The sequence below is a fragment of the Eublepharis macularius genome, chromosome 2, assembly GCF_028583425.1.
Source record: "Eublepharis macularius isolate TG4126 chromosome 2, MPM_Emac_v1.0, whole genome shotgun sequence".
Taxonomy (NCBI): domain Eukaryota; kingdom Metazoa; phylum Chordata; class Lepidosauria; order Squamata; family Eublepharidae; genus Eublepharis; species Eublepharis macularius.
In genome coordinates, this window is record NC_072791.1 from 154,684,969 (window position 1) to 154,703,285 (window position 18,317).

The following is an 18,317-nucleotide window of genomic DNA, read 5'->3' on the forward strand; positions in this document are numbered from 1 at the left end:
CACTCAGACGCCAGTTTTCGATCCACAAGAGGACTTGGCCCTTTATCCCATAGCTACTGAGCTTACTTAGGAGCCTTTGATGAGGAACTTTGTCAAAAGCTTTCTGGAAGTCAAGATAAACAATATCTATCGGGTCTCCCTTGTCCACTTGTTTGTTCACTCCCTCAAAGAACTCTAACAGATTGGTGAGACAAGATCTTCCCTTACAGAACCCATGCTGAGTTTTCCTCATCAGCTTTTGGTCATCAATGTGCCCACTAATTTTATTTTTGATAATAGTTTCCACCAACTTACCCGGTATTGACGTCAGGCTGACTGGCCTGTAATCTCCCGGATCTCCCCTGGAACCTTTTTGACTCCTGAGAAGCATGTTAGGCCAAGAAATTATTTTTTAAAGATGGGGACAACATTAGCTACCTTCCAGTCCTCAGGAACAGATGCAGAGTTTAATGACAGATTACATATTTTTGTGAGGAGATCTACAAGTTCACACTTGAGTTCTTTCAGAACTCTTGGATGTATGCCATCTGGGCCCGGTGATTTATCAGTTTTTAAATTATCTAGCAGTCGCATAACCTCCTCTCTCGTCACCTCAATGTGACTCAGGTCTTTCAAAACCCCTCCCAAAGTCAGTGCTTCCGGAGTGGGCATGCACTTCTTATCTTCCACAGTGAAGACAGAAGCAAAGAACGCATTCAGCTTCTCGGCATTCAGCTTCCCTTCCTCATGGTTCAAGACCACTTACAATAGTAAAATCATTATGTTTGCCATCTGACAGTGGGATTTGGCTCACAAAAGCTTAGGCCATAATAAACATGCTAGTGTTTTAAGGTGCCATGAGACTCTTGTTATTTTGGCTGCTGGAGACTAGCATGGCTGACCCCTCTGGAATTTGTCCATGTAGCACAGTTTTGCATAAAACGCTTCTTTCCCTCATTCCTCTTTAATGTGATGTGGTGTACAGCTAATGGATTGATTGTCGATGGCTGTGGCATGAAGGTTTTCAGACTTTAGTAAAAAGTGATGGACTTCAAGTGCAAAACACAGGTTGTGAATGAGTTCCCACTTTCTCAGAAATTGTGGCTGCTCCCAGGAACAAGGACATCTCATTTGCTTCCTGCTGTTGCTTCCAAAAATTTCACCAGTTCTGTGTTTGGCTGTCTGTCTGTAGCCTAGAATGCAAAGCAGTAGGGAGATGCTTGTTAGAATGGTGGGGGCACATGGCAGAATTTCACATGCATGATTTCACAGTTGGGTAGCAAAGCCATGCTGATCTGAAGCAGCAAAATAAAACAGGAGTCCAGTGGCACCTTAAATACGAACACAATTTATTTCAGCATAATCTTTCATGAATCTGAGCTCTCTATACCAGAAGCATGAAGGTAGATGCATCCACAATGGAAAAGGGAGAGGTGGGGGAGATCTTACAAAGAAAGCCAATTGAAAACAAGATTCCATAAGAAGAGTAATCAGTTCTTTCAGGTTCCAGCAAATCTGAATTTGGAGAGTGGGAAAGAACAGAACAGAACTGGCTGTCAACCGTCATCTCCACCCCTTCTGCCATCTATCAAGGTCATGAATATTTGGGAAAACCTGCTGTGTGAAATTGCAGGAATAAGGCAAACAATTAATTTTGTCCTTATCTTTCCTGGGGGTAATTTAGTACTGAGTATACGGGTTTTTTGTTGCCAAAGAAGAGAAGTGTTTGGATCAAAGGTTAAAGATCTCCCACATCAGTCTAAAGTCAACAGTTTGCTCTGCATGAGGAATCTCTCTAAACAGCAGACCCTGGCCTCTCAGACTGTGTTTCATTCGGAAGAGGGGCTGAAAAAGGTGGCCCCAAGCCTCCAAATGAGAATGCTGTGGACTGGATACTAGGTCAGTGGTTCACAGCAGCTCTTTGCATGCTGAGTTATGCACGGGGTGTGCAGGCTCTTCTTCAGTGTGCCACATGCATGCAACAGCTCACATTCAGTCACAAAGATATCTTTGTGGCAAGATTTGTGGCTCAGGCCCCATGGCTTCCTTGTAGGTGTGTGTGTGTGTGTGGCTGCTGCTGCTCACTGAACCAATTTGTCCAGTTCTTCATCCATCAGGACAGGCACATAGGCACCCCCTTTTTGCCATGTGCAGCCCCCACAGGCAGAGTAATTTCTCAGATGAGAATGCAATAGAAATGCAAAAGAGTAACTTAACCCAGCCCAGTGAAGTTGACTAGGGTGGATACCAGGCCTGTTAATGGAGGGAGGAAATATCTGGGAGGAAAAGGAAACCCAAGGAGTCCTCAGGGCATCATGCCTCAGGGCATCTGAGTCCAATGGCATCTGGTCCTGTGTCCAGACATTCTGCTTAACACACTAGACTGTCTTTCTTTCAGGACCAGAGCACAGTCCTGAAATGTAGCCACCAGTGGAGGGCAGTGGCCTGAAGTATCCCTCATTACACATTGAACAAGGCTGCCCCAGGAAGAGGATTTCCACCAGTGCCAGCTGGTGTGCCCTTCAAAAGGACACGAGGTGGCCAGGTACAATGTCGCAACTTACAGGCTACAGAAATGGGCCAGTCTTTATTTGCTAACCATTAAATCAACTACCTCAGGTGAGCCAGGGCAGATGTTCCATTCTTTATTGCTATAATGAAATCTCCCAGGAAAGCACAACTGGGATCCCCAGAAAACCTAATCTTCCTCTTTGGGACTGGATCCTGCAGGTAATACCTCTGAAAGTTTAGGAAAAGAGCAAAGCCCAAAAGGAGGGTAGAGCCTTCAGACAAGACTCAGAAACAGCAAGATTGTGGCTTGGAATTAATATAGGGGAGCTGGCTGGAAGGGGTGGGCCCTGGCAGGTGATGGATGCCTGCAGCACTGATGAGTTCAGAGTCTGCAGGTCATCAATCAAGTCCAAGTCAGATTAAGGTGTCCAGGCTCTGATTAGCTTCATTTCCCATCGAAGGAAGGTGGGAGTCCACTCCCATCCATCACAGCTGGGCAGACAGCTCACTTGGCCACCAGTATAAACCCATGGGTGATTGGAGTCAGCAAGAGAGCAACTCTGCCCCTAGGGGAGCAGCCTGCCTACCTGCACACCCAACCACAAAAACCAGAGAAACTTGATGTCAGATGCACCAGAGGGAGGATTGCCCAGGGGATGCAACAATTGGTATATCTGGGGAGGCTTGAAATGTGCAGGTTATAGTGGGTGGGGTAATTCTTTTGTCAGTTGAGATTGACTGAAGGGAAAACTAGAATAGGATGGGGTCAAGGGAGTCTTTTCTGAATATTTATTTACAGATTATCTTTGGTGGAATGGAAGTTTGAAACTGACATCCCAGTCCAACCCATTAGGCCACATTGTTTTTCCTCAACGTTTCTGTCATAAGAGTTCAATTATTTCAGCACGAGTATCCTATTGTCCTGTTGTTTCTTGCTGGAGCAATCCTTGCAACTGTATGGGTTGTATTCAAGGGAACAGTTTTGGATGTTCTGTGCTGGTCCTTGGCCATATTAATAAACTACTGATTGCTGGAGCAATCCTGATCAGGCAATCTGCTGCATATTACTCGATGGTGTTACCCACATGTTCAGGGGTGCTTACTGGGGAAGTGTGCATAGGGCTGCAGCATGAATAGTTAGACATCTAGGAAGCTGCCCAGAGTAAGGTTGGCGGCTCATTTTGAAAGTGCTTGATCAGGCAGAAATATCACATGATCCACTGAGTTGGAATTTAAGATTGCCTCTGTCAGGCACAAGGGCAGAGCTGGATTGGAAGTCTGGGCTGTCAATTATACCTGAGAACTTTTTCAAGGGTCTGAGGATTAGAAAAATTCTCCAACCCTGGTTCCAAACTGTGGAGTCACATATGCTCATGTTCTCTGTATTTTCTTTTGCCTAAATGTTGAAGTTACAGTGTGAGAAAGGAACTGTATAGCCTGATCTCAGATAGCAAGTCTTGGTATGTTCCAGCAAAGCCTGCACAGGATTGCAAACGAAGATGATAGGTGAATAAAACAGCAGTCCAAAGGTGCCATGAAGTCTAACAAAATGTATTCTGGCATAAGTTTTCATGAATCAGAGCTCACTTCATCAGATGCATTGGGCCTATTTCAGTTGAGAGAAGCATTTCCAAAGGTACATTGGAAACAGATGGGGTAAGTTTGAATTTTTCTTCTTTTGAGGACAAGAAATTATGTGCTAATCAGGGGGCACTACAAGGTAATAGGTATTTGGCTATGTGTCTGTATATGTTTCCTCAAAAGGACAGAGGTCTGCACAGGTCTATTTTGCAATCATTCTGAGCAGCATCAAACTTGCTTGTGGCAGGCCTTCTCTCCCCTGCAGCAAACATGCCCCCCCCCCGCCCCAGGAGATGCTTTTCATTAATGCACTTTTCCACTTGGCCTAGCAGCTCATTAAAACCAAAGGGGCTTGTTTGAGGAGTACCTTTATTAAATAAACAGAATCTTTGAAGAGTGACCTGGCTAGAGGAAACCTGTCGTGTTTGCTTTCCCCATTAACACTGTGTGCTGGGAAGGGTAGCTCCTTTCCCTGCCAACTTTGCAAATAATTTTGCCAAAATGTTCTGCACACCTGAACCCCACAGGCCCCCTTTCCTTACTTCATCCTGTCCTTTAGCCCCCCCCCTCCAAGGCACTAATCCCAACCCATTCCTGCTGATTCCCCCTCTGCTCACTCACCACTAGTTCAGACAGGCAAAATACACAATCACACAGAAGCACAGTGGCATAACTAGAAGCAGCAGCCAAGAATTTTCCTTGTTCCTTTGAAAGAAATTATGGGATGGGGTGACCAGAGGGAAGGGAAAATATTTCATACTCCCCCCGCCCCGTCTCCAAATTTTCTAATTTTTCCATTGAAAAACTGACTTTTTGGGGAGAGGGATGACAGAAAAATAGTTCTTTCTCAAAAATTTCTGCTCCCCTTCCCACAGTCCATTATACACATACAAATAATCACAGATGAATCGAATGGGACAGAGGCAGCATTTTCTTCTTCTCTGTAGGGACTTGCCTGGTTCCTTAGCTGTGGGACTGTATTTAGCCATGCTATAGAATCAACCCGGTTAATACAGCAGTTATCATAGGACTCATGAGATGGTGTGGACACAGCGCCAGTCGCTTGTACCAGGCTGAGGTTGCGGGCCACAGGCCTTCGAAATCGATTGAAGCAGCCCGATCCTCTGCACTTAGAAATGCCTCCCGCTTAATTCAATGAGATTGACAGGACTGCAGATTGAAATCTTTGCGGGTTGTACTGCTTGCACGAAGGGAAGGGAGCGAAGCCAGGAACAAAAGGCACGGATCGGTGAGGCAGATTCTTTGACTGGGCGTCGCTGTATCCCGGGCGGGGACGAAAGAGCTCAGCCCTCCCTGTGCGGACAACTAAGGGCCGCCCGGGAGGAGAGGGCTGGAGGCTGGAGTGGGGTTCTTGCCGGCCGTATTCCCACCGTCTCCCACCACCAATTAATGATCTTTTCATACAGTAGACTCTCCAACAGCGCGGAGGGGCGCTGGATAAATCAGCCCGCTTTCCCAGGACCTTGGGCTCTAATTAATGTCGGCTCATTAAGGAGATAATGGCCGTTTATTATGGCCCCTCTGGCTGCTGATTAACCGCTTCTCCGAGGGAGCCGTGGGGCGGCGGAGAGCTGCTTTGGCCGGGCGAAGTGACGCTGGACACAGGGACGGCGGGGGGGGGGCGCCCTGGCTACAGGCGTGGAGGCCTGGCTAGTCAGGCTGCCCGCGCCGCTTTTTCTGACAGGCAGGAATCCCACCTCGGATGCCCGCTGTTTCACAGGAAATTTGGGGCGCGGGGCAAAAGCTTCACCAGCTGAATATCTGTCTACTTTGAATGTGCGAAAGGGGGGATGAGATGCCTGTTCTGTTAGGCGGCGTTGCCCGGAGAGGTAGGCGCAGCCCGCAGTTCCTGGGAGGCTGCACCTGTAACCTCAGGCCAGGCTTTTCAATTGCCTCCGTTTCGTGGTTCTGCTCCTCGAGGGCAACGGCGACAAGGAACATAAAGCGTGGCTCCGCTTCAGCCGCAGCGTTTCCAAGCAAGCACAGGCTGGAGAGGGGGCAGCCCCACATCCCCAGCAGGGCTTGCGTGTTTTCTATCGGAAGGCAAGCGGCGCGAAGCTCGGTCCGGGGGCGCCCGCCCACGGCTACCCTCCTTTTTCGAAAGAAAAGCTGCCCCTTTGGGGAGCCGCTGCCTAGGCAGGCGCTGGGCCGCGGGCGCGCTTCTCTGCCCGCAGCCTCCGGGCAGGCTTCCCGGGCGGGTTCTGCGCTGCAGGCAGCAGAGGTCGGGCCTCCCCTCTGGCCACCTTCCAGCCCCTCCCTCGCGGGAGACGCGCGACCATCAGACGACCTTCCCTGGCGGTGCAGGTGCCGCCCCGGGCGGGCGGGCGAGCGGGTGCGAACGGAACAAAGCGCGGCTGCCTGCTGCCCCGGCGGCGGTCCAGGCTAACGAGGCCCGTCAGCGCAATCACTCCGCGGCGCGCGGCCCGATTAGCCGGGGCGGCGGCGGATCCAGCAGATCGAGGATGCGCCGCGGCCCGCGGGCACCTCCCCGGCAGGCCGGCCCAGGAGCCGCTCGCTGCGCCTCCCCGGCCCGGGAATAAATTCGCCAAATGAAATGTCCGGGCGGAAGGCGGGAGCAGGCCGGGGCCGCCTCTTGCTGCCCCTTCTCCGCCCCCGCCCCCCCCCCCGCAGGACAGGCAGCCGTTCAGCCGGAAAAGCCTTTCGCTGCCCGCCCTGCAGCCAGGCTAGTGGCAGAAACATGGCAGCTCGGGAGATGGGAGCGGGCGGGGCTCCGCCGGAGAATCCCGGGACCTCCGAGGCAGGTAGAAGTGCCAGGGAGCTGCCCCGGGGAAATGAAACCAAACCCCGAACTCCAAGCCGTGCCACGCCAGCCAGCGCGGCAGAAGGCAGCGGGCGAGCTTTCGAGGTCTCCAGAACTCTTTTTTTTTTTAGGGGGGGGGGTGTCACTCGAGTCGCGATCCGGAGGCCTTTGGGTCTGTGCCTGTCCGGACAATGTGGCCATTTGGTCTGAGGCATCTCTGGCTTGCCAGCAAAAAGGAAAATCTCTCCCAAGCATTCTCTGAGGACAAATAGGAGGAGGGACGGACAGACAGGCATCTTGCCCTTCTATGTATAGCCCGCCCATTTGCAAGGCCTGGGCCTGACTGAATAATCGTCACGTACACACAAATGACCTTTTCGCCACCCGGGGCCTTTCTGGGAAACTGCGACGGCCGGGAGAGGGCAACAAAATCCAGGCGCAAGCATCCCCTCCCGCTGAAAGGCCCCCCCTACCCAACCAGTCCTGCCTTTCCCAGCTCGGTTCAGGCAGGCTCGCTCAACCCCGGCTGCCAGGCTCAGAAGCTGGCGCGCAGGGCAAGGAGCTCCTTGCCGCCGGCAGGGACCCCGTCACCCGCCGTCCGTCGCTAGGGGGCGCAGTGGTGCTGGCCCTTAACAAGGGGAGGGGGGGGGTCTGCTTTGGCCAGTCTGTATTTACTCGCGGGCCCTCGGAATCAGCGTTGCATTGCGTAGATGCAAAGAAGCGTCGGTCTGGGTCCTTCTGACCTGAGCTTCAGGATGGAGCTGAATTGGGGAAGACTCCGCCCGCGTGAGGATGGCTGAGTGAGGAGTTTTCTCCAACCGCCAAACCTTTCTCTTGCTGGACAGTTCCTACCCTTCTAGAGGCTTCAGAAAGCTGGTTAGGAGTCTTCACGTCCAGCCCGACAGCCAGCAAAGCAGGTTCTCCTCTCATTGTCTCCGTTCCGGGACAGGTCTAGGCTGTTGGCACAGAGATGCCAGTGGAGCCAATAACATCGCACATACTGCCCGCAGGACGAAGGGGCTACAGCGCAGGCCTGGTTCACATAGGCCAAAGTATAATGGGAATAACCATGAGCTAATGTTCGGGCTTCTATGAAAAAAGGAATGAAAAAAAAACCATTTTAGTGTGAAATCATGGATACTGGGGAGGGGGAATTGTTGGAAACCTGAGTTCAAATCCCGTTCAGCCCCGGACAAGTCACTGTGTCTCAGCCTAACCTACTCCGTAGAGAAGATGTGAGAAATACAATGGGATACATCCACAGATACCACCACGTTCCTTGGGAAAGGGTGGGATGCAAGGTGATACGCAAGAAGTACTGCTGATAAGTAGCATCAGAAAGGAGAGGTGAGCATAAGGCAGTTGGGGAGAGAGAATGTGAAGAATAGTCTGTTGAGCGTTTAAGTCATAGAAAAGGCAGTGTGAAGTAGCAGTTAAAGCATCGGCCTAGGACGGGGGAAACTGGGTTCAAATTCCCACTCAGCCCCTCCAGCCACTCTCTCACACCTTAATCTGACCTTGCATTGTAGTTGTGAGGATAAAATGATCTCTGTGTTGCCAAAATACCAGAAAATTGGGGAGGGATTAGGAAAAAAATTAAACAAATGAAACCATTGCGTTCAAATGCTGACCTTTCTGAGCCCGGACTTTTATTTAGCCCCCCCCCCTCCCGCCGCCATGTACTTAACTAATTTCTTTGCCTGTTGATGCTCTTACCCCATGCTCAGGACTTATCCCCTTCATTTTACTCGAGCAAAAGACTGCAGGTATTAATTCACTCGTATCCAGCCGCTCCCACCCGCCAAATGGGAGCGCATTCCTGTTCAGTCCTTCAATTGCCTGTTTATTTAAAGGAATGGGCCCACCTTTTCCCAGTGGAAGGGTGACTCCCGCGAGGTTAGTGAGGAATTAGAAATAATTTAATTTCCCTCTCTTGACAGGCGCTCGGAGCTGAAAAGCCTCTTGTCAGGCAGCAAATCCATCTTGCTGTAGACTTACATCAAATTTCATTCACTAATTAGAAAGTCTTGCCTCCCCTCCCCTTTCAAGTCTCTGCAGTTCTCCTGCCTGCCTGCCCCTTCTCCCTGCTCGCGGCAAACCCGGCACCATTATGAAAATAAATCGTTCCATTAGCCGCATTGTTGCTGCAGTTGGGTCCCCGACGCGATGAGTTATTATCTGGGGAGGGTGGGCATTTGATTAAGACAAATGATTTATTAAGGGAAAGGGCACTGATTAGATTTGACTGCCCCCCCTCAACTGTGTAGGCTGTCAGCCAATTCCAACTGTGCCCTCCCCTCTACTCCCCAAGGAGTCATCCTCTAGAAGGTCACCAGGAGAGGGTCGCTGTTAGCACCAGGAGCCTGAGGCACACGAGCCGCAAGCCATACATCACGGTCGGAGTTACCTGTTGACTCAGCCGCCAGCAGGACCAAGCTGCTCACTTATCTCCTAACCACAAGATCTCGCCCTTAATGAGGGTGATGATCGTGGCTCACACTGAGTGCCCTGCCCTCCTCCTCTGGCCACTGTTTCAGACAGGAGGGTACCAACCTACCGTCAGAGGGGTCCAGAAAGCTCCACTTCAACCCACTCCTCACTATTGCAAGAGGAGAACACTGTGTTTACATCTAGGTTGTTGCAGTGCTATATTTGCATTTTGGAATAGATATCTCAGACTAGCATAATGGATTAATATTTCAGTTATGTCCTTCTTGACCACTAGTGTCTAGAGTAAGCAAAGATGGGGGAAAGGATAGCTCCTGCTTATTATCATGTTTCACCTTGCACCTACCCTGAGGAGATCTGACTTTACATTAATCCTGCTTTGCCCATCTTCAACAGTCAAGAGTGGTCCTTTTGCACTATGAATGGACTGGTTTCTTTTGATGGAATCTTGTTTTAAATTGGCCTCCATAACCTCTAGTCATTCCTGGCTTTCTGTTGCCTGTAACTTTAAGTATTCATGTATCTGCTATGCATGTAGATTTCATGCACCTGATGAAGTGAACTCTGGCTCAGGAAAACGAATGCTGGAGTAAATGTTATTAATCTGTACTATTGCATTCCACTTTAATCTCATAAAAATGAATAGTTATTTTCAAATAACTCTCAAATCAAACTCTAAAGAAATTGTCCCAGATATTTGTGAAACTCAAGTGGCTGAAGGCCTCTCAGGTCAAAACTCTGTTGTACTAGGAAGAGGATAGGAAAGTGTGTGTGTGTGTGTGTGGGGGGGGTGTTTTGCAGGGAACCATCCTGTCTGAGGAGGGCTGTCCATGGTACTGGACAAGGCATGACTGTGCAATAACTCAACTGTGGCCAAACAGCTGCCCAAGAAACAGGAAGAGTGCCCAAAGTGGGTAGGTGATAGCAGATTGGATCAGATACAAAAGGCTGAGGAACTCACCCTGAAATATTATGGCATATGAAGAAGCCCACTCCCACCCATGACAGAAGGAGCAGCAGAAGTTTCAGGACTGGGTGGGCATAAAGCAAGGCTGAGTGCATGGTTATCAACCTCAAAGAGAGCCCTGAAGTTCTCCTGGATTTCAGCTGATCTTCAGACTACAGAGATCAGTTCCCCTGAAGGAAATGGACACTTTGGAGGGTGGACTTTATGGTATACCATGGAGTCTTGGAGAAACAGAAGTTCCAGAGTGGTTACAGAGGGTGAGTACTCTAGGGTTTCCATTTGTTGTATGGCATACCATAGAGACTATGAAAATTGGTTGTCATCTGTAAAAGGTCAGAAACCAGTTGAAACAGAGAGGGGTGGAACTGCTGTTGGTTGCTGCCTGCTAATTGTCTTCAGAATGGATTTTTCTTTTTAACACTGAGAAAAACTTGAAGAGGGTTTAACAGTTTCCCCCCCCCTGGTTGAGTGGAACATAACTAGATAGCAGCCCAGTTATGCCAGCACAAATATTTAGAATTAAACAGTTAGTATGACATAGAGAACACATGTATATACAGAAGCCTACAAGTGATGCAAGGTGGGAATAAAAGGGGGTGGTGACATGCGATAGGAAAATTAAATTTAAAACTTGAATTTAATAGGAGGGATTGGCATGGGGAGGAGTTGGAGGAGCTTACTTTTGACCTGGACCTGACATCACATCCCTGCTGAGCACCGTCTCCTCCCTAAACTCCACCCACTGTAGGCACCATCTCCAAATGTCCAGGAATTTCCCAAGCCAGAATTGGCAACCCTAATCAGAGTATGATGGAGTTTGGTCCACAGAATGTGTGGGGGGGGGAAACTTCAGTGTACTGTACCTAATGACCCTGTGGGTTCAACAGAAAGGGGAGTTCTAATAGTCCCAGCTCGATGTGGTTGCACTGTGAGAGAGTAGCAGCATTCTAAATAACACCTAGTGCCAACCTCCTATACTAATCCAGCACTAGGGATTTGAAAGTGGAATTAACTCAGCTCCATTCCATTCTTCTAGCTTCTCTTCTACCCAAGTCATCATTTCCAGCACATGCAAAAGTGTTGGCACTCCTGCCCTCCAATCCCTTGCCAAAACCAGCCAGCAATGTCAGTTAAGTCAATTGTCATTAATGTGTGACTGGCAGCACTGGTGGCAGAGGTTCCCTCCCTTCTCTCAGCAACCTGAATCCATTCATTGGAGCCCAGAGGAAGCCCATCTGGCAGTGTTCAGAACTGACAGAGCCCTCAGGCTTCCTCAGTGTTCTCCCAGGTGTATTTACACACTGAGACCTCTGACTGCAGCCTGGATATAAGGGCAGACCTGTTCCTGCTTGTGCTTTCTCTTTCTCTCTCAGGAGATCATGGTGTAAGCAGAAGGAAATGTGATTTTATCACAGAGAGACAGAACCATGAACAAGAAATCTAAAAGGAGAAGTCTTTGGCCAGGTATACAGATGCCACAAAGTGAGGTGGTAGAATGCACTGCACCACTTCCAGTTGAAGATGAGGGGATCCCATTTTTTTAATACGGCCTCCTGCACAAAACTCTCTGTAAGTTTTCATTTTAACAGAGCTCAGCAGGGAGTTGTCCTCAAGCAGCCTGATCTTTGTTATGCGAATTTTCCATCTTTAAGATGGTGGTGGTGGAGGATGTTTTTCAATTAGGAAAGCATAGAAAAATGTGATTTCCTACCTGCATTCTGGAATAGTACAGTCCCTCTTACCCCTTCCAAAGTCTATCTAGTGAAAGCTGTCATATTTTGGTTCATAAGGAAACATATGCTTTGAGATAACCAAGCAGAAGAGCTAGCACTAACACTCAGACAAATATGAAGCCCTTCAAACCTCCCCCCACCACCCACAAATGGAGTGACAGCTATGTAGGTTTCATGTGTGTGAGAGCAGGTTCACTGGAGACCTGTGCAAACTGAATAATCATGTGTGAGAGAGAAAATGTAATTCCTGGAACCTTTTTCTTAACTATGTAATCATCCTGTCTTAGCCCTTATCTTCTGCCTCTGAATATGGCTATTTAAATTCTTGACCAGATATATTCTGTTTTTGGTGTGCTTTACAATGTGCTTCATGCAGTCTTACCTGCCTAGTTATGAGACTGGTCATTGTACCAAAACTTCCATTCTCCAAATCTCCTGATGCATGATCCATGTGATGGTAGCTTTTACTGTTACTTTAAGAGAGAACAGAGTTTTGGTACAAGGAAAGTTACTACTAGAGCCATTGCACCTGGAGTTTACAGTCTTGTCTTATTTCTCAGTTAATATCTTTTACTTCTTAACATGTTGTTGTCTGGATGTAGAGATTTAACACCACAGAATGTGTTCACTCTTGGCCTTTTATATAACCCCATATTAGTGTAACACTAATAGGACTCCTGCTTATTTAACTATCTAAGTATCCAAATGTTTTGAACATCATTTTGCCACTGCAATAAAGTTCTACCGTGCCTTTTCATCCATGGTATAGAAGCATAGATACCTGTTTTGTTCTGCTGGTCTTGATGATGTGGATTAAACCTGAGCCCACTTGCATGCCAGGAAGTCTTACCAATGAGACACGGTTTCTCTCAAGAGGGCTTTTCCCACCCTCGTTCCTGATCTCTTTTAACTGAAAGAGCAGGGGATTTGTAGGAAATTAACAGTTAATTAGCAGAGTTTAAGGCAGAGATTGAGCATTGGAATGAATGAGAACAGACACACACTCCAGTATAGCTCTGTAAGAATACTTTACTACATAAAGGATAAAAATAGGAAGAAAATAAGGAAGTGCTAGACTGACTATATCTTGCTATTAAAAGGTAATCCTAAAACTTAGAGCATAAGATTGAGACTAACTGAGAGAGGCAAAGAGAAGTAAAACTTCAGTATATAGCATCACTTAATTGCCTCCCCCCTCCAATAAACAGGTTGCACAATAGAAAATCCTAATTCTACTTCATTATGCTTAGAGATCCCCCTTTCTGTGGTGAGAATCCTTACTCCAGGTCTAAGGGGTTACATGCAAATAAGTTTACTAACTAAGTAACACAAACAGTTTAACTCTTTCATAACTGAAATGAAAACACTTGCTAAATCACAACAACCCCTTCTCAAGTGTTGGAGTGGAAGTCATGAAGATTCATCTTCTTGTGTAGATGTTCAAGCTTTGCTTTGGTAAGTGGCTTGGTCAGCATGTTGGCAACTGTTTCATCAGATGGGCAGTACTTAATGTCTATTAGTCCTTGTTGCAGCTGTCTCACTTTGAGATGTTTCACTACTCCATGTTTGATTTTTCTTTTGATGCTTTCACTTTTAGCTAATGCAATGCAGGCTAGGTTGTCTTCAAATAGAGTGATAGGTTTTGGTTCATCTATTCCAAAGTCTTTCAGTAGGTTGATAATCCATCCAAGTTCAACACAGGTGTGTGCCACTGACACATATTCAGCTTCAGTGGTTGATCCAGCGATAAGAGTTTGTTTCTGGCTTGTCCAGTTAATCAAGTTGTTTCCGTAGAAGAAAAGGTACTCACTGGTTGATTTGTAGTCATCTATCTCCTCAGCATAATTATCATCCACGTATCCAACTAGAATTGGGTTGTCACAGAGTGAAAACTTTAGCTTCAGATCTGCTGTTCCAATTAGGTATCTTGTCTTCCTGCTCAGGATTCCAACTGCTGCGCATATATCCGTTCTTGATACTTTACTTAGGTAGAGAAGTTTTTCAATTGTTTCTATGTATTTGACATTGTCCTTTACAAATAAGTTTATTAAGTAACACAAATGGTTTAACTCTTTCATAACTGAAATGAAAACACTTGCTAAATCCCAACAGGATTACATCTCATGCTTTCAAGCATGCGCTCTTCCTCCCATACTATATTATACTTGCTGTGTTCTGCGTACTTGTCAGCTTCTAAGTACCATTCAAGAGTTTGGTTGTTCTGATTATTAACTATAAGGGCCCAGGCCAGGCAGGCTTTCTTTCCTATTGCCTTCGGTAAATCCCCACAAAGGTTTGCAAACAAAGCCTGGCTCCAGGTACAGTTTAATTGTAAGGTGCCTCAAGCAGGTGTCTGGAGAGGTAGCATATACATTTGCCAAATAAATGAATAAAATAAATAAACTTCAGGAAGGACTCAAAGCACAACATTTTTGCTGAGCTGCACCTCAGTGATGGAATTCTCTCCTTCCCAGAGGTCCAACAAAACCCAACCACATCATACCTCCCTAAATCAATTGACACCTTTTGGTCCAAATAAACTCTTGGTCAGGCTTAATTTGAGACTGATGCTGCTTATGTTTAATATTGAGTACTGGATGATTTTATGTCGTATATAAATATAGTAAATAAGCAAGCAGATGTTAGGTTGCATCCACACATTGTTAGATAATGTGCTGCCCTTGTGATACAACAGCTGTTTGCAGCTGGATTGTCTACAGAGCTAAAATCCCAGTTGCAAATTATTGTTGTAGTATAACAGAAGGGCACTCTCTAACAATGTGTGGGTTTAGCCTTAGAGGCAGGCCTTCCAAGTTCATGCTCAAGGCTTGCTGTAGCATGGTTCTTCTTGGAATTTGATACTTTCCATGCACAAAGCCCCTGGTTCAAGAGTGTTGGAAGAGGTGGGCCAGACATCTCTGGAAATTGCAAAAGGCTCAGTGACTCCACAAACTTTGCATACAGAAGGTCTCCGGTTCTGTGCCTGGGATATCCAGTTAGATTGCAGGAGGTAGGGCTGGAAAAGCCACTGCCAGTCAGAACAGGCAATACTGGACTAGGTGGATCTGAGATCTGACTTGAGAATAAAACTGTTCCATGTGTTCATAAGGCAGCTCCCTTTGCATCAACACAGTAACATTCCCTACCATCAGTTAGCTTGTGTTCCTCCTATTGCTCCCTTGAATTCCCACCACTCCTGTCGTCTGTCTGCCCCTTTCCATTTTCAAAACTGTTTTTCAAAGGAAACAGTCCTCTTCTTGTTCCCTCTTAGTCTTGGTGACTGAGTCAGCCTACAATGATGAGTTTGGGGTTAACACGAAGGGCCAAGGGATACTTGATCAAACAGAGGGGGCTGACATGACAACAGGACAGAAGGGAAGGGGTGACGCCCCCTTGTTAACAACTTTGAGCTAATGAACCCTTTCTTTGCTTCAATGGGCATAGATCCAGATATCCTCTGAAGGATTGGGGTGGGGGGAAGACAGAGGACCAGTGAAAATAAAATTGAAGCCAATGAGCAGGAGTAGCCAAAGATCATCAGGGCTCAATGAAGGGGGTGGTGATTCTTCCAGATGGGACCAGAAGGTCCTGTCCCCACAGCTGCCAGTTCTTAGCCATGTCATTGTCATGGAAATGAAGACAAATTGATGGAGACGTTTCCATTGTGGTGGGTTCCTGGCAGGCCTAGCCCACCCATCCTGCCACCCACTGCCAGCCTCATCCATCATCATCCTCTCCTGGCCATGGCTGCCTGGGGAAACAGGCCCTGGCTAATGGGAAGAAACAGGCCATAAATAGTCCTTAATAGAGTGGAGCAGCTCCCACACTCCTGCCCCATATTCTGCTCTCTAAGTATAAGGGTTTTTTTTAAAGTTCCAAAAATGGCATGGCTGTCTAGGGATAGCCTGCAATTTAGATATCTATTTTCCCCCATAGCACTTTACGGGCAATTTATCTCAATCTGAACGCAGCCCCAGCAAAAGCAATAGGCAACTCTTTCCAGAGTTGCAGTGATGTAGAGCTTGTAGCAGAAGGGATTTTTTTTCAAACAACCATTTGAAGAGGCTTGTCTCTTGGGGAGTTGGAGGTCTGGAAGGTGAGACTTTATGCTTCTGTTTCCCCAACGCTACCCTAGGTGCTCCCAGGCTGGCCTGCACAGCTTATGAACCACCAAAATAAATGCAGCTCACCAGATGTGTGGAGTGGCTTGCCTTACTGTTTTCACAATCCCATGCAAGCAAGCCAAACAGGAAGGATACATTGAACCTGGTGGATCGCAAGTCATGCAGCCCATCCTTCAGTGTTATGTTTGAGAATGAAGACCCCCTTGGCCAAGTTTGACATCCTTTTGAACAAAGACTCTCTCGCTCTCTCTCATACACCCACAGAAAGAGGTAGAGAGAGAAAGGCAATTGTGAAGCAACATGTATGTATGTCCCACACTACAAGACCTTCATTTGCCACCTCTGTGAGGCTTTCGAAATGCCTCCCCTGCCCTTTTGCAAGACCTTTGCCAGTTGCTGTCACTCTGTCCCATTCCAAACAGCTGTGAAGCACACCAGCAAGCAAAGTCCCCCATCTCCTGGGCAATTCCAGTAGGCAGTGCTACTGACGCCACCCCTATTAATCACAGCAGCTTCTCCCACTGACTGGCTCTGAAAACCTCCTCTCACTAAACCCCCCTGGAGGCCCATTCCTGCCTCTCTGTAATGAGAAGCTAATTAAATTAGGCAAACACTTCCAGTGGCCTCTAAATCACTTGAGGTCAGAACTCTGCATTGCGCCAGTTTGTGCCAAGCTGTCACCAGACCAGGGGAGGATCATGGCAGCACCCAACTCAATGTATGGAAGATTTCAAATTTAACAGTGATGAGGTTTGATAGAGAGAGCAGCTATGGTGCTCATGGGCCATTTCGATGTTATAGAATAAGGCACTGCCAGTTAGGAATTAACTTTGAAACCAACAAGCCGATCTACAACAGCGTTAGTCAATCACAAATGCAATTTTTTTGCCCCAAGCAATACAAAAAGGGGGACATTTTTTTCTTGGAAATAATTTGTTGAGGGAGGAATGTGCGGTCTTTCAGTTGCATAAAATTCTCCATTAAGCAGATAAGAGAGAAAGCAAATTCTACAGGAAGCAAAGGTTAGTTGCTCCTTGACACCAGTGAAGATCTGCCTCCCAAGCCCTGCTCTCTGTGCCCCTGCAGATGGAGACCAAAAGGATGGATTCTTCCATGGTGGTCCCTTGCTTGTGGAATGGCTTCCCCCTTAAGTCTGGTCCAGCAACTTTCTTACTGCTCTTTAGATACCGGGCCAGAAGGATTCTTTTTGCCCAAGCTTTTAATTAATTTTTTAAAAAATCTTCTTCAGCTTTATGGTCTGCTTCTGGCCAGAAGGCTGTGCTTGTGGATTTAGATTTAGGTTGCTCAATGGCTGTTTAATGCCATTTTATACCAGTGACTTCTTTTTAACGGTTGGTTTTTAATACTAACCATTTATGCTGTTGTGTTTGTGATTTTAGGGTGTTATTTTTACTTGTGAGCTAACTCAAGCAGATCTCTGGAAAGGTAGCTTACAAATTCCCTAACCAAACAAACAAACAAGTAAATAAATGAATGTTTACAATCACATCAGACAAAGAGCGGTTCATCACATATTTGCTCTTCAAGTATCTATCAAGCTATCTTGTGACAGGTTCCTGTAAGGAACCAAGAATTCAAGACTTCCATTCAAACCTTTATCTCATATTCAGCAAGGGTGACGCTCATTCAATATAAAAAGTTGTTTGCCTTTTAATTTTCTTCATTTATACCCATGCCTTTCTCCTCAGCGGGAACCCAAAGTGGTTTACAACGTTCTCCCCTCATCCATTTTACCCTCAGAACAATCCTGTGAGGTAGGTTAGGCTGAGAGTGTGTGGCTGGCCCAAGGTCACCCAGTGATCTTCCATGGCAGAGTGTGGATTTGAACCTGAGTCTCCCACATCCGAGTCTGATACTGGAACCAAAGCACTTCTTTAGACACTTGTCTAGAGCCCTGCGCTGTGCCACTCCAGCAAGGGAGAGTCTGTTGGATGTTTAAAACAAAACATAAAACAGCTGCAGGATGTCAGCAGCCCTCTCATCCCCCCATGAATGCCCTTGCCATTTCATTCCCTTTTGTTTTTTCCTCCTTTAAGACTAGTTCTAGGTCTTCTGTTCCCCCTGTCTCTGGTACAGCAGTACATCTGCCTCTTGTTTACTCAAATGTGGTGCAGAGACTATCTCCACACATCACAGTAATCCCCCCTGCAGCACGACCACTCTGATAACTA